The following is a 23,645-nucleotide window of genomic DNA, read 5'->3' on the forward strand; positions in this document are numbered from 1 at the left end:
TGGTGGGGATACGTTGTATCCTTATAGCGTTTCAATGCTAAACACATTACGGTCGACACTCATCGTGAGGTGGGTTGTGCCGAATTTATTTTAGAGCGTAGAAAGATAACCAAATTGAAGAGGGACATAGAACAGTACGCCCAGAAGCTATGCAAACAACAGTGGGAGGGAAAATGCAACAACATGGACAGTCAGATAGGAATGGCAAAAACGTGGAAAATCCTTCGATATTTGTTAGACCCAGACGGGACAAAGTCGGCACATAGGCAAAGTATAAATCGGCTAATACAAACGTACCGAGGGACAGAGCAGGACCTCCTCAAGGAAATCGAGAAAAGATACATCTCGCAAGCTCTGCCCGTCATACACCCTGACTACACAGGGCAGGTAAATGACGAATTAGACAGCAAAATTGGCGAGTCAGAGGACAGGGCAGCCCTACAGAAACTCAATACCAAGTCGGCACCCGGACTTGACTGTGTAACGAATAAAACGCTAAGGAACTTGGACGATAAGTCTATAGCTAAGTTAACCGAATATAATAACGAATGCTGGGACGCAGGGCAGATTCCGCAGCAATGGAAGACGGCACAAAGCGACTGCAAATTGAGAAGCTGAGACCCATATCTCTCACTTCTTGCGTGGGGAAACTCATGGAGCATGTGGTCCTGGCGAGGATAACCACCTACCTCGAAGACTGGGACGCGCTCCCACCCACGATGATAGGATTCAGGAGAAACCTCTCAGCACAGTACGCTTTGTTACAACTAAAACATCAGATTATAGAAGATTCGGGGAGATCGACAAAGGCGATTCTCGGGTTTGACCTAAAAAAGCCTTCCATAACGTAACACATGCAACGATACTAGATAGAGTAGGCGCACTAGGACTGGGAAAACGCACGTATGATTATGTACGCAATTTTCTAACGGGCAGAAAGGCAAAGATCATGATAGCGGACCTAGTTTCGGAGGAGATCGAGATAGGCAGCGCATGTACGCCACAGGGCTCGGTCTTATCACCGATGCTATTCAATCTGGCGCTAATCAGGCTGCCAGCCAAGCTACAAGAAATCGAGGGTCTAAATCATACCTTATACGCTGACGATATCGCCCTATGGCTGAGAAACGGAAGTGACGGGCAGATAGAACAAACGCTTCAAACAGCGGTCAAAACAATTGAAAAATATCTAGAGGGGACAGGGTTAACATGCTCGGCAGAGAAATCGGAGCTGTTACTGTACAGACCGACTCGCAGAGGTCGCAAACCAGGCAACTACAGGGAAGATCTGACCCATAGAGACGAGATACAGTTATAGATGGCCGATGGGAAACCCATACCCAAGGTCGATAGGATCAGGGTATTGGGGCTCCTCATTGAAGCCAAGGGCAACAACACAAAAACCCTCAGAAGACTGGAGGGAACTGTAGCGCAAATCATGAGGCTAATCAGAAGGATAACAAATAAACATAGCGGTATGAAAGAGGAAAACACGATCAGGTTAATACAGGCCTTCGTAATAAGTAGAATAGCAATCGTAGCGCCGTACTAAATATGGCAGGTCGCGGAAAAGATCAAACTAGAATGCCTTATTCGGAAAATATGCAAACTAGCCATAGGACTACCGATCAGCACCAGCACGAACAAGTTGCTGCAATTAGGCCTACACAACACGATAGACGAGCTCATTTAAGAGCAATGTACGGCACAATATGAACGCCTCTCTAAGACTAGAGCAGGCAGACACATCCTAGAGAGATTAGACATAGGTTACCACACACAGCACGGTGTCAAGTTGGACATCCCGAGAGAGACGAAGGAAATACTGATAATACCTACCATACCAAAGAACATGCACCCACCATAAGGACAGAAGAGAGAACAGAGCGAAGCAAATACAGAAGAAATTCGGCAGCGACAAGGACGCAGTGTTCGTAGACGCGGCTCGATGCAGTCGCAGAGGGTGGTTTACGGCAGCCGTAATCGATAGGGAGAAACGGTGCAAGACGTGCGCGATGATACGCACCACAAGTAACGAGATAGCTGAAGAAGTAGCCATAGCGCTCGCAGTAGCTCAGACTAACGCAACCGTTATAGTCAGCGACTCTCAGACGGCAATAAGAAACTTTGCCAACGGCCGAATCTCCCCGGAGGCACTACGCATTCTTCTTGCAGGAGGCCAAAATTACGAAAGAAAGATATACATCACCTGGACACCCGCTCACACCCTCGTTGAGGACGGAAACAACGAGGCGGCACACGACGCGGCTCGAGGGCTTACGGACCGAGCCGCAGTCGCAAGCGACGCCCCGACACCCTCCGGACGTGACGGTGCGGTAAATGAGTGGGAGTGGGAGGACAGAATGACAACATATAATGACATTACGAAACATTATAGGTTGCAGAGGCGCGTATTCCCGCGACCTCACGCAAAATTGTCAAAAAAGCAGTCTGTCGCATGGCGGCAGTTACAAACTAGGACGTATCCGAATCCTGCGCTCTCGCACATCATATATCCGGATGTATATCCTACGGACAAAGGCAAAACATGTGAATGCTGAGGGATAAATAACGATAAAGAAAACGCGGCCTCTAGCAGCAGCCTTCGCACGCGCTGGGAAGCCGCGCTGCTCAGCCCCGCCCTCGAGGATCAACTATGGGCCGTCCAGCGGGCCGAGGATGCCGCCAGGACCCACGAACTCCTGGCCGTCACCTAGGCGGGACCTCTGGCCCTCCCCACCAACTCGCAGGGCACACAATAAAGTTCTTTCCTCCTCCTCCTCCGTATATCTTAGGCGCCCGTTCCTGTGGCGAGCGTCGGCGTCGGCGTCGGCTTTGTCTCTCGTAGCCGAGTGTACGAACACAGCGAACGTGAAAGCAACCGCGGAGCCCAACGGGAGATGAAAGTGTCTCTCCAGCGAAGCTGTTGAAAACCACTGCTACAAATGTTGAGGGGGTTACGCAGTGCTTTATGGCTTTAACCTAACCTAACCTATAGAGTAATGGTAGTAGTGCTATTTTAGAGTAATGGTAGGAATGGGAGTAATAACAATTTTGACAGCATGTCTTCACCCATATCGGTACTCCAACAACATTGAAATCAGTAGCTATAGGCAAGTAAAGTTTTGTGCGAAAGGCTAGCGACGTCCCACCCCACGTCGCAACCTAGCGTCACCGTGGTATGCTTGCATGGGGAGCGCTCTACGTGCTTTGTGTTGATATCCCGAGCGCCTTATCATCAATTATGTGGCTCGGCTGTTTGTTTTGAGCTGTTTCCTTATTGAAACGTGGGCTTTATGTTGTACGCCTGGTACCAAAGAATGTATGCCCTGTTCGCTTCACTTTGCTGAGTGCTTATAGAATCTTCGTTACAGAGCTATGAGCCATTTCATTTTTGCAACCAAGCTGTCTATCGTTAACCTCCCTAAAAATTGTGGCGGCAAACAGAACACGCCTTGCGGCAAAGCCAACTTGCTCGCAAATGCTCTGTAGCTCTCAATATTTATTTATTATTTGTTTCACAATAGCCCCAAAGGCCCTCTAGGGAGAGCATTACACAGGATAAAGGTTACGTAGATGAGGCAAAGAACAGTGTAGAAATGTAAATAGAACACAAAAACAAAATTGGGAAAATTTTTTTTACAGTGAATCAACGTAAAAACAAAGAAGAAACCAAATAAACATAGTTAACAGTAGAGCAAATTTAAATGATTTGCACAAACTATGACAACGTCACGGGGACTTCGTTTATTGGTGAAAAAGAATTCACTTTACAAATCAGAGAGTGAAACGTTATATATTAGGTATGCATGTGACTGCACATAGCGTCTGTAAATTTCGAGGAATTTGTTTCCGTGACGTTGTGTGATGGCAGATTATGCCATTCGATCGCGGCGCGAGGTATAAGTGACTGACCAAATGCGAGAGAACGACACATTATGCATTCGACTTTGCAAGAATGATCACGACGGGGACAAATGGCTGAAGGTTTACACATAAACTCCGTTTGAAGAGATACGTGATAGTAAAGCTCATGGAATAGTGTTATACGAGATATGTTACGACGAAGAGAGAAGGCTTCAAGCTCGGCACGATGTTTTAATGCTGCTGCACTGGTTTGTCGACAATAATCTGATAACATGAAGCCTACAGCACGGTTCTGCAGGGTTCTGCAGGGGAGGGAAACGGGCGGCCACATGTTTGTGCACTAGAATGAAACTCTAGTCCTTCCAAATATCATTCCGCTAAGTAACTAGGAATAATGCAAAGGCACAAATCACAAACAAAAGTGTTTTGTTTTGTGCACTCCATTGGACTGCGCCCCGGTCAATGCCTATCGTCGCTCGCGTCGAGGCTCGGCTTAACCGCCACGAGCGTCTAAACGGCTCTCCGTCGCAGCAGCGTCGACAACAGCTGCGTTTTCAGAGCGGCGTCGTAAAAGCCTTCCGGTGGTATGTTTCTGTTTATGTATTCCGTAGAGCGTGACGTACTGCGCACTTGGTATTTCTTTTTATTTCGCATAAATCACCTAGACATATTAAATATAGCTACACATCAACAAAACTCTATACCAACATAATTTAATACCAACAATAAAATAAACATAATGCCAACAATAAAAAAATTAACGGCCTATGTCGTAGTACGGTAACGATTTTTCTGAAGTTTGACCCACGTGCAGTGCACGCAGCGATTTATTTATACTATTCACATTACTTTCGTTAAAGATGAGTCGCGTGATCGACAGACGCGATTAGCAACCAGAGCCGACGACGTGCGTTTTCCGAGAAGGGGTGGCTCAAGTGCGTAGCCATGCATCTGCTGCAAGTACGTAGCGTTGTTCCCACTTTCAGACAGACTCCTCGGCGGCGGCTGTTCCTGCTTCTATCATTAGTTACCATCGACGACACACCGAATAATAAGCTGCCAGCCCGATAATGTGGAGCCGCCACGGTTGCTCAGCGGCTACGGTGTTGGACTCGAGTTCGCGGGATCGAATCCCCGCCACGGCGGCCGCATTTCGATGGGGTCGAAATGCGAGAACACGCGTGTACTTACATTTAGCTGCACGGTACAGAAGTGCTAGTGGTTCAAATTTCTGCACTCGCCCACTATGGCACTTCTCATAATCATATCGCGGTTTCGGCACGTAAAACTCCATAATTTAATTTTTAATTACCACCGTGTCTGCTTGTGGGGGCGTCTGTTTGGGGAGGGGGGTGGCAGAGGGCTCTCATAAAAGTTGTGGTTAGCTTCTTGTGATTATTGTTTGCGTGAATTTTATGCAGCCGCCTACACTTCCTGCTCACATATGCTTCTTTACCTTTAGCATCATGTGTGGGTTACTCTTGTGGCTACGGGATGTGCAAATTCATCAATATTAGCTATGCATGAGGAATGCGAGGAGTTGCGGCGATTTTATTATAACTTACTTCATTAATATCGTTATCTAACGGAGGCTATCACAAATGTTTGCAATTACATACAATTTTTTTTTGCTTTAACAAGTTAACAATAAAGCCAGCAGCAACATTAGAGTGGTGTTACGCTTGCTAGAGAGCAATTCCTTGTGGTCCAGCTCTTTCACAACACAGATATTTACATATTTCCTTACCTATTTGCCCCATTTTCACATATACATTCACCAAGGAATCCTTCATAAAACCGTAAATCCGCCATCCATACCTACTTTACGCTAATGCGCGTAAACTACACGTAACGCCAAGAATGGGCGTTTTGTCTGCAGCCTAAACATTTTACGTGGCTATGTCGTGTTAAAATGCCGGTTTGATGTCATTTCGATAAGAATAAACGAAGCACTGGGGATCGACTTCATTGTGACCTTCGTGGAGTTCGCAGGTGTGTCTGATTTGAACACATGAAACGCCTGCTTTTGAGCAACCGCAAATTTCGCAATATAGCGTGTCGCTATCGGAACCGCCGCACGAGTATCTAATGGCGCCCAGAGCGGGGCACATGTATGTGACTAAGAACGGCAGCCTTTCAGTGGAGCGGAATGTCTAAATTTTGTCATTGCGGTTACATAATACAACGCGGTCCAGCAGCTTCCAAAGTGTGGACCGTCATCACTCCACGGACTAGGATCAGTTGGTCTCCGCAAGTACGACGGTCACTCTCCACGCAGCTCGTCTGTGGAGTGACAACTCTCCGGAGCCTGACTGTCGAACGGCTTGGCCGGCACGGTCAGAACGACAGTCATGTTGTCGCGGAGCCAACGGCGCAGTGGAAGGTAGAAGGCCCTGCGGTTGTGTGGGGAAGTAAGTCGCTTGATTTGTAACTTTCCCGATAAGTTAAGTCACAGCGGTAGCGTTTCAAAATATTTTTTCGCCAGAGGCAATGTCATGACATGGCGCCCTGTCCACTATGGCGCCAAACCGATAAAGATCGTGCCAATGACTTTGTAAAAAAAAAACATTTTGAACCGCTCTAGACCTTTGCAAGCGCATTTTACGAACAGCACAGGAAATGTGCCCAATCTCCTGAAAACTAAAAGGACCACAAAGTTGGCAATCTTTTCGGAATAAGAAATATCTATGGAGTGATGCGTGGACAAAGCTTGAAGAGAGTGTCGATTGTTAGATGTCAAATCACAATTTTCCCTTTGATGAACCTTCTTCCACCTTCTGGGCTTCCGCAAAACTAATTTCGTATATTCGATGTCCCTGTGCTTCTAGTTGTCAAATAATATGCCCTCATTCTGCGATCTGCTAGCCTCCTGGTTACCTCAGTTAATAGAGAAAACCCACCAGAAAAAAATTTGGGAGACGCTTTTAAGCTTCAGCTTTAACTATGAAACCCGATTCAAACATCCTTGACTGCTTCTCACGCTTCCCAGCAACTGCAGCTTATTTAATCGTAATGTTTAGCGGGAAACACCGGAGGCGATAGCAATGCTCCAAGGCTAGCTTTCTGGTAGAAACGCGGCCTCTTTCGTGGGCCGCGTATGCACGTAGGCGAGCGCCATCTCGATGGTGTTGCAATGAACTGGGCGCGCTGCTGTATGAACGATAGAAACGCTGGAAAAGGGGCTTGCGTTTGAGTTTCCGCTTAAGAGAAGTATTTTTTCTGGTGCATTCAAATTAGTATCCGACGCTATCATGTGTGTATGTTGTATGTAATTCGTACTTCAGGATTTTTCTGACGCAGTTTACTTTGACAAATTAAATTCTTTCGGTAACGTCTGTGCGGTACACAGAGCGCCTGCGTGGTTGCGAATGCATGGCTTGCAAACATTTCTCGCTCACAAGATGGTCGACGCTGGCCGCTGGATTCGGGACATCAACGTCCGATTTTGTGAAAGACGGGGGTTCTTCAGGCTATCGCGTTAAAACTTGGTCCAGGGTTGGATCCTCCTGACCAGGATGAATTTATTTTGAACAGCGAAGCTTTCTTTCTGGCAAGCGCATATGAATTTTCTTTTTGCCTTTGCGCTACAATCAAGTGGAAGAAAATTCGTCATTTCAAAAGTCATACTTAGGTTAAAACACAACACTGCACCAAGAAAATCACAGTCCTGTGCTGCACAAGCAGCTCTGTCATAACGCCAGCTGTAGGAGCGCCTGCATAGGACTTCCATTTTCGGCAGCACACACTAGAGGGTCTTCGCGGCGAAGTCTCTTCGTGTCATTTTCAGGAGAACGATCTGCACTTTCCGCCTGGCATCGACGGAGATCTGTAGCTTGTGCTGCTCTCTGCACAGAAGCCTGCTGAGCCCGACGTTGCCTGGTTGCATCCGCGAGTAGCTCTACGTTTCGCTTCTTCAGCTGCGGTTCGTACCTTGCGAAGAGGCGCCATGACATGTGCCGAAGAGTAAACACACGTGGTCAGAGTACGCGGCGCACATGTCACGTCCCTTGACCTGTGGCACGATACGGTTCTGTTGATGATGACGATGATGATGCATTGACACCCCATTTCAAACGGGGTGACGACAAACAGCGTGCTTCAGTTGACCAGGTCCAGTTACATGCAGCATGCAACTGCTACATGCAACTGTTACATGTCGGAACACCTAGTGGAATACAACGCAACTGCAATGCGGAGTTTGCACATACCAATGCTATGCGGAGCGCATCTCAAATCATCTGACAAATAGCCCGATGCGATGATAATAATGATGGTGATGCTGTATTGCCATTCCTTTTGAAATGAGATGGTAACAGTCACCTTGCCTGACTGATTTAATAGGGTATGGTGTGTCTGTTTTTCATTCCAAAATATTTATATACATCATCCTAATCTTCTTCCTCAATTCTTTATCCACCTTGTAATGCTACCTACGCAAGGGCTACATGGCGCGCCACCTGGTGTAATAATATGCCACTGCAGTAGAATGTGTGTACATATCGACGCTACAAGGCGCGCATCTCAAATTGCGTGACAAGTGGCACGATACGATGTTAATGATGATGATGAAGAATGATGATGATTGTGATGACGTCAATAGTGATTTCATGCCATCCCCTTTCAAGCAGGGCGATGACTGTCAACTAATAGCTTGATTTATTCCGCTATAGAATACATGTTGGTTTTTTTCACTTTAGCACTTTTGTATTCCTCTCCTTAATCTTCTTTTTCTTCCTGGTGCCTTCTCTATGGCTGCTTGTCTTGCTGCAATAGTTTTGTCATAGCAGAGGCTTAATTGTGCTTCTTGCAAGTGAATTGGTCCGAGGCGTTGACAGACCGCACGCCATCACTTGCGTCGAGCACACCTCTTCGCACGACGTCCTGCTGGGATATCGTGCAAGGCTTTCCACGTGGACATGGCGATGTCCGGTTACTGTTTCTCAAACAGAGAGCCAATGGACCCCGGCAGCGACTAAACCGTCGTGAAGGGCAAGCGATTGAAGGGAAGATAGCTCAAGACAACCAAAGACGTGATTGAGCAGGGCCCCAACTCCGAGTTACACGATTGCTTTTGTGCTTCTCGACGTCTCTAAAAATTTAAATTCATAGACAGATCCTTAACGTCTTAAACACAGACGTATCCTTAAGCACAGACAGATCCTGAACGTCTACCTTGGTAATGTGGCTCCCAAAGGCATTAACGAAGTGCGTTTCAACAATAATAAAAACGTAGTCACAGTGGAAGTAGCGACGCAAGCCGCCCTAGAAAAATTGATAACCGTGCGCATACTAAGATACATAGACGTACGATCGTTCATCTTGCACAGTGGTTGCAATAGGCAGCTGTTACTTCCGATGTCATGATTGACATCAGCGACGAAGAACCACAAAGGCTTCTGTCTCCAACAGTCAAGCTCATCGATTTTCACCACATCGGTCGCTCGACGAGCGTGACGCCTCTTTTCGAGGAAGACACGCTACCTCATAATGTCAAGGTGGGCTACGTGAGTCACCCAGTGAGTCATTATGTGCCCCGAGCACTGCATTGTCCCAAGTGCGTAAAGCTAGGCCGTGTTAGCGCTGTCTGCACTGGCCAGACGGTGTACCTCCGCTGTGCCGGCAGCCATGACGCATTTTAATACACAGTAAAGGAAACGGAGTGTTGTAATGGCGAGGGACACCACGAGGCTAATTCCAAGTATTGTCCTAAGCAAAAAAGGAGATAAAAATACCGAACCAAATGAGCAAGACAAGTATATTCCACAAGGAGGCGGCAGCGTCAGTGCAACTTTTATGCAACAGCGGAGGAGACGAACGCGTCATCGGCTTGGACAAAGTGCAGGTCAAAACGAGAGCTCTCTGGCTCCGATTCCGCTGGTCCCGCAGAGTGTACTTGAGTCGGCATCAATAGATTTCTCTAAACCATTGCGTCAAACCATTGCTTCAAACCATTGCTTCAAGCCCGCCGCGCAAACCTGGTATCGAACGCAAGGCCCCGCTTTCCGCCGCCCAAACGGGCCGTAGACTGTCAGCGCGAGCAAGGACTCTGTACTCAGATATCACCGTCGGACTATGTCATCAAAGCTATGCTGCGACAAATAATGCACGCCCCGAAACTGCTACTGTCTGCTTTAAATATGCCAGTCGCGCTAACAGTGACAAAAATTATGAAAGCTTTAGACAGTCTCCTAGCTATACTGCAGTAACTTCTACCTCAGCCCGCGAAGACAACTGTGCTGTGCTGTGAAGCGCACACTTACGCGTTGCACAGAAACAGTATGTTGTGCTTGTCCTGATCATATTCAGCATACGACCACCCTCCTTCGTCTTCACAGCCTATCTCTGTTATTCCCCCAACCCCCTTCCCCAGCGTTGAGTAGCAGGCTAGAGGCACTTCACTCAGGCCGGCCTCTCCCTCTTTCTGCCGTTAAATGCTCTCTCTCTCTCTCTTATATTGATACCTACGCAACTGATACATGGCGTGCCACCTGGTGTAATATTATGCAACTGCAATGGAGAGTAGAGTATGCACGTATTGACGCTACGCGGCGCGCATGTCATATCGCGTGAATCGCGTGTCTTCTCGGCGCGATAGGGCGCGTTCCCCCTGCAAGCTGGCAAGCGCTGGCGTGGCTCTGTGGTACAGTAAATGACTTCCGCGCAGGTGGCTTGGGTTGAATCCTGATGGGGAATGGGCATTTTTTTGTATCGTTCCCTGCGATAGGTGCGACGGACACGGGCGGCGGCTATGGCACTTATCGCCAACCGAAACGGCTATAGGAAAGAGTCCATAAGAGCTTACGTTGCAAAAACAAGTTATAGGAAGATAAATACGAGGTCTCCAGCACTTTTAGAACTGTTTGCGTTGCATACGTTGTCATGGGCCATGTTACGCCTGTAAAACAATAGTAGACGCGACAGTGCACATTCTTGTCGCACACTGGTATACAATAGATTACATTTGTGACTACATATATCGAAAGACTCTGGAAGAAGGGTGTCCATACGCGCTATCAATGATTGCTGTGATGTCTATCGTCCACGTCTTCTTCACCCGGTTGCATCTTCCATTATCCCTCGTGATGCCCGCGAATGTATAAAATTAAAGCTTCTCCGCGTGCAAGTGAGCTCTCCCCTCAAGATATATCTTAGTTGCGCCGTATTTGCAGATTTTCAGTTGACAAACTAACGGGTGTACGTCACTCAATGTGGGCGAACATTTGTTCTTTCCCTGCACCAAGATATTCCAACAAGGCATACAGTAAAACCATAAAGCCAAAACTGACGCTATGAGCACAGGACCGGGGTCGGACGACGCAACAGGTGTAATTGAAACAAACCCACAAGTGGCTGGAATACTAATCTTAAAGTGTTATGCTAGGAAACGGTGGGTCTCATTGCAGCATGTCCCCTGTTCAGTATACTGAATTGAACCGGGGACATGCTGCAATTACCACTCTGGTAAACAGCGTGGCAGGGTGGTACTCCTTATTCCAAAAAGTATCGCCATTAGGTGACTGTCTCCGCAGAAGCTTTTTGGCGTGCACACCTTCGACGCTAACTTGTAAAGTAAATGCTTTGCTTTGAGCCTAATAACAGCACCCATTTCAATAATCTTCGTGTAAGTGTGCCGTCAAAAAGTTTTGTACACTTCCTTCGGCGCTCATTAGTATATGGCTCAGAAATCAAATAGCTGGGAATTTTTATGGATGTATTGCCTCGAGTTTGGCTCCTTTTAAATAGCCTACGGGAAGACGCATTGTTTTGAAAGCACCCACAAAATAGAAATGAAACAATGCCTGCATTCTCCATTATCTTGCTCCATTTTTATGGAGACAAGAGGCCACGCTTCTTATAATAAAGCTCAACTGCAACGAAATTTCCAATGGTGCCGGAAGACCACTTTCGGTTATAAGCGAGACTCCATGCAAAATATTGTGCTTGAAGTGCTACGCGAGCCATCACCAAAAATGAAGCAAAAATATATATTATTTGATGTCAAAACTTGAATGAAGCGCTGTCATTAAGTATCTCCCGGAATATCGAAAGCAGTGCCGCTCCACGATTGCGCGGCAGTTGCGGCACGCTGGTGATGTTTGAGTTCATGATCTCTCTTGACAGATCGAATAAACAGTGGTCAGACGCCCTAAAAGAGATTTGACTGACAGAATTTCTTACGTGAGTCATATGTGTCTTTTCCATTTTGGTTTTTGCTTACGAAATGGCTGTACAAATGAAATAATCACCAAAGGATGTTGACCCTGTTTCCATGGTAGAGTCATATTTCGCTAAAGCACATTATTGCCTCATGTAGTTTGCCTACATGAAATCTCGCTACCAGAACCGACCGTCTGATAACACCATTGCCGCGTAGCATAGAAGTGCGGAGCGCACGAGGTATCTGCACGGTTCAGAAAAACACCACAATGTTAGCCGGCATGTACAGTCAGAATCGTACTAAAGTACAGTGGTCAAATGGCCAATTTGGTCGCCATCTTTAGCGAAATAAAGCATAGGTGGGCGCCGCAATGCGACCGCGCATGCTCATGCCTCATGCTCTGTACATACGCCATAAAAGAAACAGATCTTGGCCCGTTTTGACAAAAGCATTCTTATGTTATAACCGTTCGTAAGAGCAGATGCTAGCCAATAGTTATGCCAGACATACCAGTAGAGAAAGCCGTCGGACGATGGGGGAATCATTATACAGGTCTAACTTCGCGAATTCAGTCCCTTGATCCTGCATCTACATAGAGGTAGATGCTGGGTTCCACTCCAGGCAAGTCCGATTTCTACAATGAACAAGTGTGAATCTTGTGGTATATACTTTTAGCGCCACCATTTTATCGGAATGTTGGCACAGAAATGCGAACAATTTAGCGTAGGTGGTCATCTGACGGCGCTTTTTCCATACAAATTGCACCGACGTATTCTCAAACTGTGCGACATTTCTCTAGCGATGCTTTTACGCCAGCAGGTAGCTGCATGCAGCCACTGATTGCAATGACAAGTGCAGGAGTATTAGCTCAGCAGGGCGTCGGGAGACGTTGCCACCCCTGCTTCCGTTCGTGACTCTGCCGCGGTATTCCGCGCGATAGCTAAAATTAAAACGCTCACAAACCAACGCGAGTTCACTAGCGTCTGCGGCACCTCACCACAGGTCCATGAAGAGCAAGGTAATCCATAAGAGGGCGCACGATCCGCAGCAGAATGCGGTGAGCATGCCGATCACCAGGGGCACCTGTATCACCATCTCGACACCCTTGACGACCGCGATGACGATTATGATGGTGTCGCACAGGTACTGGGTGAGCATGGACAGCAGCTGGAAGACATCCCGCCGGTGCTCCTCAGAGATGAGCCACATCACGACGGGCTGCAAAACGAGGCGGTGCACTGATTGGTTCACTCGAAAAACACCCGAAACCGCCCTGCAGCTTGAAATGACACCGTCTGGATCCCGAACACGCTGGGCTTTTTAACCAGGACTAAAGGCTAAGCATATGCCAGTGTTTTTTTTATTATGTTGTCATCAGAATCAAATGGTCGCGGTCAAGAGTGGAACCAACGACATTTTCCTCAGGAGCAGAGTGCTACGACCCACGACTAAGCGGGAGTTAAGATCATTCGGCACTCACGCTCTCCCCACAAGCTCTCCTCGACGTAGAAGTATGCATTTGGTGTTTAATAACTGTGCCGACTGAAAGTGTTCTTCGACCTACTTTACAGAAACGCGTACGGATAAAATGGGTGAAGCACTGGCGGCCATATCAACTGATAGACAATGGACTCGTACATTTATTTTCCGTAAAGATTGCAAGAAACGTTGGCTCGTCAGCTAAATAGGCGTCGTGCCACGCGCACAGACACGCAAAGAAGACACACCGCAAGAATTTGCTGCTGCAACGCTGGCGTGGTTTGTAGTGCCGACAGCGGTAAACACGTGTACTGCGTCTAAGGGCGAACGTTGCGTGGCGCCACTTCGTTCATTTGAGCCTCTTAAGATATTTTTTTAGGAAGAGCTGCAGTTAACCCCCTCGTTCCTAACTTCGGATGCACGTCAACCATAATGTACCCCCAATTTCGCCAAATTTCAATGCTGTGGCTTATACATTTGTCTCAATTCAGTCGCTTAAATTGCGCGCCGTAATTCAACCACACACTTTGAACTTTGCCTACATATCACGCATAACTTCCTCGCTATTTTCGCAAAATATAGCCAAATTTACTGGTTTAGATAACCGAAGACTTCATGGGCACATCATATTGCCACATCCTATATGGTCACTGCGGGTATGTGCCAGGCGATGAGAACGACGCTGAAGTAGCGCGCGAGTGGAAAAACAGAGACGACAACGACGTCGCGTTGACTGCTCTGCTAAAGTGCTTCCATACGTCCTCTACGCCGGCTTTCCCGTCTTCTACTAGGCTGCGACACTGGTGGAGGTGCGGGGTAGGATTGCCTCATGCTCGGCACCCCTTCGCGGAGCCATACCTCGAAACCGGAATCACCTTCGTTCGTCGAAACTCCTGTTCACCGGTACAGTCGCCGCCTGCTAGGCCTGACGCCCGAGTTCAACCCTTTGCAGGACCCTGCTGGAACGCGTCTACCTACTTCCGCCATGGCTACTGCAACTCCATCGCAGGTGACGCTGCAGAATCCTAAGATACCAGAAAGCTTCCATGGCGACGCTTTTGAAGATGTCCAAGATTGGCTTGACCAATTTGAGCGTGTCGCCAGCTATAATGACTGGGGCTCCCAGCAAAAGCTGTCTAATGTCTACTTCGCGCTTCAAGACAGCGCGCGGACGTGGTTTGTGAACCGGGAGCGAAGTTTGACCACATGGGATGCCTTCCGCACGCAGCTGCTAGACACGTTCACTAGTACCGACAGAAGAGACACTGCGCAGCGCCTACTCGAATCCCGTATTCAAAAACCAAACGAGAGCGTAGCCATGTATGCAGAAGATATGACCCGCCTTTTCCGCAGAGCAGACCCTGAGATGGCCGAAGAAAAGAAGTTACGCTATCTCTTGCGCGGAGTAAAGGAGGAACTGTTTGCCGGACTCGTGAGGAATCCACCGACGACAGTGGTCGAATTCACCAAGGAGGCTACCGCTATAGAACGGGCACTAAAGCAACGGTACCGCCAATATGATCGCGCGAACTCACCGGTGAATGCTTCAGTTCTACCTGAGAGCTACGGCCCGTCTCTGCGTGAAGTCATCCGGGAGATTGTGCGAGAGGAGATCCGGCAGCTCGGGATTTCTCCTATGGTACCAGCGGTGGCTTCTGTCGCTGATATCGTTCGGGAGGAAGTTCGACAGGCCTTTTCGTCCTCCGACCGGCAGGCGGTGCCGCGACGGCTAACCTACGCGGAAGCTGTCTGTCGTCCACCTCCCGTGACTTCGATGCTGCTGACACCGTCGACCACTACGACGCAGCCAGCACCGCCACCCCCGACGCCATATTTTCGCCAGTCACAGCCGCCGCCAGCTATGCCGTATCGCCGCCAGCCGATTACTGCACCTCGGTCTTACGGCGAATCCCCTGTGGGCTACCCGCTTCGAAAGACCGATTTGTGGCGCACCGCTGACCGCCGGCCGCTGTGCTTTCATTGCGGCGAAGCTGGACATGTTTATCGCGCGTGCCGCTACCGCGCAGCCGGGTATGCAAGGTTTCCCAACTGCAATTACCCTGTGTTTGATGCTGCACGTACCTGCGACGACAATTCTACAAACTTTCGGCCAGAAGGTTCAGCGACGCCTCGATCACGTTCCCCTTCTCCGGCTCATTATACCCCACCGACCCGTCGCGATTTTTCTGACGCCTCTAGGGGCAGGTCCCCTAGCCCACGCCGGGGAAACTAGAAGCAGCGACCTCCGGGGGTGAGGTTGCAAACCGTCTAGCTTTTCAAGAGCCCCCATCACTGACGACCGACGCCTCTAAAACTCCGACGTCTCCAACCGCACCCCCTGTAACCGATGCCGTCAGCGCCGATCTTGTCGTTTTCATTGACGGCCACCAAGTGGCCGCTCTCGTCGATACTGGTTCGCATTTTTCGATAATCAGTCAAAAGCTGGCCGACAGGTTGAGAAAAGTGAAGACGCCGTGGACCGGGCCCAACATCAGAACTGCCGGCGGCCAGTTGATGACGCCGATCGGAAAATGCACAGCCAGGATAGTAATCGCCGGTGAAACCTTCGTCGCTACCCTCGTCATTCTCTTTGAGTGCTGCAAGGAACTTATATTGGGCATGGATTTCTTGAGAGAGTACGGTGCAGTGATTAATGTCCGTGACCTCGTCGTCACATTTTCTACGAGCTCAGACGACGTCGACTCCGCGGAGCACCAGCGACCCCGCTTACGTATCGCCGACGACGACGTCACGCTTCCGCCGCGAAGCTGTGCCCTCGTACCTGTTATCTGCGACAACTTGAACACCGGGACTGGTGTCGCTGAACACATCGACGCACTGGTACTGAGTCAAGGCGTTTCCATCGCCAGGGCCGTAATTAACGTACACGACGGACGTGCTGAACTCCTACTGACGAATTTTACCAGGGAACGTCGACACATTGTTAGAGGCACGGCTGTTGCGTACTTCGACGAATTTACCTCAATACAAGACTGCCTCTCAGTGGAGCACGTGACGGCCACCGTGGCCATGCCGGCCCCTGTGGTTGATATCAGTCCCACCTTGTCACCTGTCGAACGTAACAGCCTTCTTGAGCTCATCGATGAGTTTAAGAAATGCTTTTCATCTACGTCACGAGTCAGCCAGACGCCGCTCACAAAGCACCGTATTGTCACCGACGCCGACGCCAGACCAATTCGGCAGCATCCTTATCGTGTGGCACCGAAAGAGCGCGAGGCGATACAAACGCAAGTGAAGACGATGCTTGAGGACGGGGTTATTCGGCCATCTAAGAGTCCTTGGGCATCGCCTGTCGTGTTGGTGAAAAAGAAGGACGGTAGCCTGCGCTTCTGCGTCGACTACCGAAAACTGAACCAGATCACAAAGAAAGACGTTTATCCGCTGCCGCGTATCGACGATTCACTGGACAGGCTACGAAACGCACGTTACTTTTCGTCGATGGACTTGAAAAGCGGCTACTGGCAAATAGAAGTTGATGAGCGAGACCGTGAGAAGACCGCATTTGTGACGCCCGACGGACTTTATGAATTTCAGGTGCTCCCCTTCGGTTTGTGTTCTGCGCCAGCAACGTTTCAGCGACTAATGGACACGGTACTCTCAGGCCTCAAATGGCAAACCTGTTTGGTGTACCTCGACGACGTGATTGTTTTCTCCGCCACGTTCGAGGAACACTTACGGAGACTAAAGACGGTCTTTGAAGCAATACGCTCAGCTGGTCTAACTTTGAAACCTGAAAAGTGCCATTTTGGCTTTGAAGAACTTCAATTTCTCGGTCACGTTGTCAGTCGTGAAGGTGTCCGACCTGACCCTGATAAAACCTCTGCCGTTGCTAATTTCCCAACGCCATCAGATAAAAAGGCCGTGCGACGTTTTCTGGGCCTTTGCGCCTACTACCGACGCTTTATTGCGGACTTTTCGCGCATCGCATGGCCATTAACGCATCTAACCAGAGACGATGTCCCCTTCGTATGGGGTGAAGACCAGCAACGGGCATTTCACGACCTACGGCAACGCCTGCAGACGCCTCCCGTGCTCGCACACTTTGATGACGACGCTCCTACGATTCTTCATACCGACGCTAGTAATGTCGGCCTCGGCGCAGTGCTTGTACAGCGGCAGGACGGCGCCGACAGAGTGATTGCTTATGCCAGCAGGACGCTATCAAGAACGGAGGCAAACTACTCCACGACAGAAAAAGAATGTCTCGCACTGGTGTGGGCCGTCCTGAAATTTCGGCCATATTTGTATGGTCGGTGTTTCACCGTTGTCAGTGACCATCATGCACTTTGCTGGCTGACTAATTTAAAAGATCCAGCTGGTCGGCTAGCGCGCTGGAGTCTTCGTCTCCAAGAGTTCGACTTCACGGTTGTCTACAAATCAGGGAAACGACACACCGATGCCGACTGCCTTTCTCGGTCTCCTGTTCAGACTGCAGTGCACGACGATGATGACACGGCTTTTCTCGGCGTGCTAGATACTGTCGCCATTTCACGCCACCAACGCGAGGACGCAGAACTGGTTCCTCTTTTTGATTACTTAGAGGGAAGAACAGGCAGCGTGCCGAGGTTATTCGCGAGAGGGCTGTCTTCATTCTGCTTGCGCCACGACGTTCTGTATAAAAAGAACTTTTCACCTAGTGGCAGCAGCTACCTACTCGTCATTCCCGCATCTCTTCGCGACGAAGTCCTAGACGCCTGTCACAACGAGCCGACCGCTGGTCACTTGGGCTACACTCGGACATTAGCAAGAATTAGGCTCAAGTACTATTGGCCGAGACTTGCGTCGATCGTGAAACGTTACACACAGACATGCCTGGATTGCCAGCGCCGCAAAGCCCTACCCGGCAAGCCAGCTGGACTGCTGCATCCTGTTCAGATACCGCAAGCGCCGTTCGAACAAATTGGCATGGACCTTTTAGGTCCGTTTCCTCTGTCTATTGCCGGAAATAGATGGATAATCGTCGTCACGGATTATCTTACGCGATACGCCGAAACAGGTGCTATCCAACGTGGAACAGCAGCCGAAGCAGCGCGATTTTTTGTCGAAGCCGTCGTCCTAAGGCATGGCGCTCCCGCGGTGGTCATAACAGACAGAGGATCTGCGTTCACGGCTGCGCTTCTGGATACCGTGTTGCGACTAAGTGGTACCACTCACCTCAAGACCACGGCTTACCATCCCCAAACCAATGGGCTGACAGAACGTCTGAATAAGACTCTGGCAGACATGATGAGTATGTACATCGACGTCGACCACAAGAACTGGGACGAGGTTTTACCATATGTTACATTTGCTTATAACACGGCTCGCCAAGAGACAACACGCGTGACGCCTTTCAGCCTTGTTTACGGACGCGAAGTGACAACCATGTTGGACGCAATGCTGCCGCACGAGTGCGGTGACGACGAGACTGGTGCCGAGGAGTTTACGCAACGCGCAGAGGAAGCCAGGCAGCTTGCGCGTTTGCGAATCAAAGCACAACAGGAATACGATGCCCGACACTACAATCTTCGACACAGACCCGTCACGTACAACGTCGGTGACCAGGTGTGGGTCTGGACTCCGATTCGTCGGCGGGGGCTGTCTGAAAAGCTCCTGCGAAGATACTTCGGCCCGTACACAGTTCTGCGCCGCATCAGCGATGTTAATTATGAAGTTGTCCCCGACAGCCATAACTGCTCCAAACGCCGGCGGCATCTGCCCGAGGTTGTGCATGTGCTTCGTATGAAGCCATACATTTCCTTATGACCTCAACTTTGCACCGTCTGTGCACAGCCTTCGGACGTTGGTGCATCGGGACGATGCCCTTTTTTTTTTCAAAGGGGGGGCAAATGCCACATCCTATATGGTCACTGCGGGTATGTGCCAGGCGATGAGAACGACGCTGAAGTAGCGCGCGAGTGGAAAAACAGAGACGACAACGACGTCGCGTTGACTGCTCTGCTAAAGTGCTTCCATACGTCCTCTACGCCGGCTTTCCCGTCTTCTACTAGGCTGCGACAATATAATCCATAAATGCAGCGTAAAAATTGAACTTTCAGTTAATATTTTCAAAAGTGAGAATGAAGCCATGAGCGTTAAACTTGCCCCATACATCAGCTGTAAGCTTTCTCCCATTTCTAGCGAGAATGAACTTGGCGCCCCGTGCTGTTCTCTTGGGACGCTGGGAAACGTTGAGGATATTGTTCATATTTACTAACGCTCTCAAACAACTATTTAAGGGATTTCTTCTATTTGCTTTAATTTATGCACACAAATTAGCCCGCTTAATTAGCTGAATTATGCATGAATAGTAGAACACACTTCTAACGCTTGGGAGGGCTTGCTTTCGTAATTTATTGCAATGAGTCTAATTTAACCACACACTTTATATTTCTCTTACGGATTACCTATAACTTCGTTCCTAAGTCCATGAAATATGAACACATTGGCTTGCTAAGTTCACTGGGGGCACCATGGGCGCCTTGTATAGCGCATGAAAATAAGTAACGACGTTTTAGAAAATATTTCCAGAGCTAAATGTCCCGTAACTATAATGTTTTATCAAACGTGACATATAACAAGCACCAAATTTTCTTAAATTATGAACTCATTGTCAAATGAATTTCTCTCAGGGCATTGGAAAGTGTGGCGTATAACGGCCATCTACCTTTGGAACACTTTCCATTAAATTTTTCACAAAGACTAATTTATCCAATTGATCCAACTTCCCATTCTTCTTGGCCATAATTTATTTGCAATATTCATCAAAAATTTTTTTTTTGCGGGCCGACACAGTGTCCAGAATAACGAGCCATATAGTAGACTGTGGTATAAAGGTTATAAATTGAGATAAGGGGCCTCAGAAAGGCTGGCCAACCGTCTAGAATGTGCCGCTTATAGCAAACAATGCATAGGTGAGACTGGGCAACCAATTCATACAAGACTCATCCGTCATCCTGCAGTTACAAAACATAATTTGCCTAAAGCACTAGCCAGCCACTTCAATGAACATGGTCATATATTCGCCGAAGCAACGCTCTATATACAGTGTGCTGAATATTTCGCTGTGCGTGTTCAAAAAGAAAAAAAAAGTTTTGTGCACGCCACCGCACTGTTCTTGCTGAAATTTTGCAGAACGATCGCATTTTGGCGTCAACTTCGTTTAGTATAACAGTTGGCACAATTAATTGCCAGGTTTTTAAGAAAAAAAAGTGTGCAAATTTGCCTGCGCCTATGGGGATGCGAGCTGCTGCCGTGGCGGCGCAAGTATAAACTTGTCTCGCCGCGTGTCGCGATTGGCATCTTTATCTTCGTTTAGCGTGAATTCGTCAATGGTGTCCTGGGAACACACTAAATCACTTCTCAAGAACAATTCATCTGCATTCCCTTCCGTTCATTTTAACATCCGGTGTCTCCGAAACACTACGATCACCTTAGTACTTTCAATCATCAATCATACGTTTTCTTTCATATGCTTATCAGTGACATGGTTGTACAGAGACGGTAACTTGTACAGGATTTCCGGCCATGTGTCCAAATATCGTCATCGGGTGAGTAATCATGGCGGTGGTTCAGCTATTCTTGTCAACACTGCATTGTCTTGTGGGCACCGGTTCGACTTGTCCTTTAGGACCTCACTCTGTGATTCCGTGTGAATAGAAATTGACCGTAATGATTTGCCAATGAATAACGGTAACACTATCATAGCATCGATTTATTGCTCACCTTCTTCATCATATGCAGAATTTTGCTCAGAATTTGAACTAATACTCAACAAATAAATTTAGGAGAACAAAAACATCGTAATCTGTAATGATCTCCATATTAACATTGCTGACCTAAACAGCCCATCCTGTTCTGAATACGTGCATTGCTTTCTTAGTTGCCGGTTTTCATCATTAATACAAGCTCAAACTAGGTGTGAGCCAAATGTTCTGATACTTTGATTGATCCTTTTTAATCAGTTTTACTACCGACTATATTACAGCAGGAGTGTTACATTAGGCTATTACAGATCATTATTCTGTATTTTTGTTTTGGTTCCAAACACATTCATTATGTTAGAGATAACGTGCGCACCGATTTTAACTTTTAAAAGTTTGTTTCCATCATTCGAAAGACGAAATGGAACGTTGTATATCAAGACAAAAACGCAGAAACAGCATTTCGTTCTTTGTCAGCTCAGTGCATATATCAGTCAGTGCTTTTCTGAAACTACAGCCATGCATTGGTTTGGTACGCCTAGGAATCCTTGGATCACTAAGGCACTAATGCATTCGCTAATAAAAAAACAATATCTTCGTAGAAAGTTCGAGGCAGAACCGTTGAATTATTCCCTAAGATGTCGGCTAAAATCGTATGCTAATTTACTGCATGCTGCCCTGAAACACCCTAAAGGCGAGTACTATCAAAATAAGATTAAGAAAAACAGTAAAGATACCGGACAGAAATAGGATGTAATTTAACAGCTTCTTAACACCAATGACTCAAATCACACCCAGCCAGCATAACTTCTAATAAAAATTGATACACCGATACTAATGACACAGCTAATGCTTCCAGCTCTGATTTCAGCGCCCCATTAAATGCAGATAAGGACACTCCGTCAGAACTAACACTGCCCAGTCTTCCGCACACTCGCCATTCTTTCTTTCTGTACCCTACAGTACCAGTTTAAGTTACCCAAATTAGCCCATAACTAATGCCAACTGGCCCCGGGATTGATGAAATTTCCCTTGCCAGAATTAAATTTGTATCGAAAGGATTCTCGCCAATCTTGGCGCATTTAATCAACAAGTTTTTTCCGCTGCTGTGTTTCGACAAAGCCTCAAGGCTAGAAAAATAATCCCCGTCTTTAAGAAAAGTGACCGCCAATGCGTTAACAATTATCGCCTAATTTGCATTTTACCATTCTTTAGTAAAGTAATTGAAAAACTGATCTACAACCGTTTAACAAAATGTTTCTCTAAGTTTACCTTATTATCCGATGATCAATTTGGTTTCCGACAAGGCTCTCTACTGAAATTGTTCTAATCACTTTCACTGACCGTGTTAAACTAGGAATTGATAAGGGCCTACTCTTTAGAGCTATGTTTATTGATTGCACTAAGACATTTGATACAATTAATCACCACATCCCCTTTCACAGTATTGATTTTTACGGCATATCTAGACCACCTTTACAGTTTATTCAAAGCTATCTTACTAATCGAACGCAGGTTGTTCGCGTAAATGATTATCTCTCAACACAAAAAATTACTGACATAGGCATTCCCCAAGGATAAATCTTGGGGCCTCTTTTGTTCTTGCTATTCATTAACGATTTACCGCTTAGACGGAAACACACTAATACTCTCCTTTATGCTGATGATACCACAATTTTTATCACACAAAAATGCACCTACGCAACAACATCTACTAAATGTCCACTTAAACAACGTTATCCCGTGGTGCTTAACGAACTAATTATGAATCCATCCATCCAAGACGAAGTTCATGGTGTTTCAATACCCTCAATTATGGCTGAGCATTTCTTCCTTAGCGGTGACACCGTATGGGCGCCGCACTCGACATCTCGAGCCTACAGATTTTTTGGAATCATCTTGGATAAACATTTCACATTCCGTGAGCATGCTCAGTCCGTGATTCAAAAAGCTTCTTTCGGCATTCATGTTAATATACAAACTTGGTCTTACTTTGAAACATAAGTTCTTCTTTCATTCCATTATACATTTATTCGTAGTCACCTATCGTACTCGCTATCGTCGGGGGGGGGGGGGGGGCAATACGTATTGGTCGCATCTTGGGCACCTTGTACGTTTGCGAAAGCAAGGTTTAAGACTCATCACGTTCCACTCATTTTCGTCTCGCTGAGCCCCCATTTTTCGTAAACTGAAAATTTTACCTGTACGCAAACTTGTTAGTTATAAATTACTCATCATTATGTTTCGTCTTATACAATATGAATTATATATTCCCAATTTTACTGATCTTAGTATTATAAATACCAAGAACATACGGTTTTCCTCAAACCATAATCTCTTTTTCCTAATGTACCAACAAATTATGGCCAAATGGCAGCAAGATTTTCATGTATATCACTTTGGAACGTGTTACTTTCTCGTTCGAAACCACGTACTTA

Source organism: Dermacentor variabilis, chromosome 7 (assembly GCF_050947875.1).
Source record: "Dermacentor variabilis isolate Ectoservices chromosome 7, ASM5094787v1, whole genome shotgun sequence".
NCBI lineage: Eukaryota > Metazoa > Arthropoda > Arachnida > Ixodida > Ixodidae > Dermacentor > Dermacentor variabilis.